Source organism: Cupressus sempervirens, chromosome 3 (assembly GCF_028749045.1).
Source record: "Cupressus sempervirens isolate cs-2001-9-10 chromosome 3, ASM2874904v1, whole genome shotgun sequence".
Lineage (NCBI taxonomy): Eukaryota > Viridiplantae > Streptophyta > Pinopsida > Cupressales > Cupressaceae > Cupressus > Cupressus sempervirens.
The window spans coordinates 686,130,521-686,131,917 of record NC_143120.1 but is presented as its reverse complement, the minus strand read 5'-3'; the positions used below and the strand labels follow the sequence as shown (position 1 = coordinate 686,131,917).

Below are 1,397 nucleotides of genomic sequence, written 5' to 3'. Positions count from 1 at the left end.
TAGTTTTTAAATATCCTAATTATTTTCCTACTAAGTGAATTGAAAACTTCAACTTCATTACTAATACTAAAAAGAATCGTAATTAAGTCAAAGGAAGTATTTCAATCTTATATCTAGAAATATGAGAAATTCTTTGTTGTCTCCTAATAAGACTATTCAGAAAGAAGATATATAACTCTTTTTGAGACTAATGATCTATCATGAGGATCTTTCATACAGATATATTGTTTTCTATAAAATTTTGGCTTCTGAAATTGAATACTTCCTCAGAAGAATAACGTCACCAATACGCTCTACTCTAATATCACTCTTCAACAAAGCTGGTAAAACAAAACTACATTGTTACATATAATTATTAATTTCTGCATGCTTAGGAGATTATTTATGTTTGAATATTTAGTGAAAAAAAATCTAGTTAAATTGAAAACCAAGTTAAATTATAAAGATTTATAATTACATGGGAGACAGGATCACTTATTACATTCGAAAATGAATGAAAACAACCGACGGTGCAGAAGAGTAACAGGGAAACTCGGAAAGAGAGCAAAGGGGAGAGGATAACGAAAGCGCAAGAAGCATTCCAAGTTGAATTAAAATGAGAGAGAGAGGGAAAGAGACAGAGAAGAGGAGGATGATAACGAATGTTCAGAGAGAGTCGCACTTGGTGGGCTTGAAAGAGAGCGTGTTGTGAGCGTCGTTGTAGAGGATGTGGAAATTTTGCTGCTGTATGTTGCCGAAGATGGAAGGAATGTTCCCCGAGGGCACGCCCAACATTGCGAGGCAGGAAAGGTCTTGAGACACCTGAATGAAGAAGTTGTCCGCTGGGAGCTCGTAATCCACGGCGCCCTTGAAGTTGAAGGTGAGGGTCGGCAGGGCGAGGTCCTTAGTGGACGATGTCCCGTAGCAGAGATCCAAGCCTGTGGAAGAGCCGTCTACAGGAGCGAGGTGAATGGCGGACTGGATGGCTGTCTTGAGAGGAGAGTAGGCAGCCTCGTCCAGAATGGTCACTGTGGTTCCGGAATCGATGATCATACCTCCGCTGCCGTCCGGCTGCAGATCAAAAGTGTGTATTTCCATGCACTTGACTGATAACCCAATTATCATACTTCCAAATAAATTTGGTGTCCCACTTGAGATCAATATTGTTAAAAGAAGTTTAAAAGCCCATTGTATAATGTGTTTCTCTATGTTTGTATGTTTTCAAATATTTAAATTAATTTTACATTTATCATAATCTCTTAGTCAATATGTCTATGCCTTCAACTTATTCTCATTTTACTTTTCATCTCATTTAAAAAATTTCATATGATTACTTTAAAAATAAGAAATGATTGTTATAAAAAAGTGTAATTTGATAGTGCTTTATAGAATTGTATTTTGAATCTCATGTAGATTAA

At 36.4% G+C, this 1,397-nt stretch overlaps 1 pseudogene; it reads right to left on the bottom strand.

The window, feature by feature from the left end:
- Nucleotides 1-645: 645 nt before the first annotated feature.
- LOC149568596 (aspartic proteinase CDR1 pseudogene) lies at nt 646-1,104 on the bottom strand (annotated as a pseudogene).
- Nucleotides 1,105-1,397: the final 293 nt, after the last annotated feature.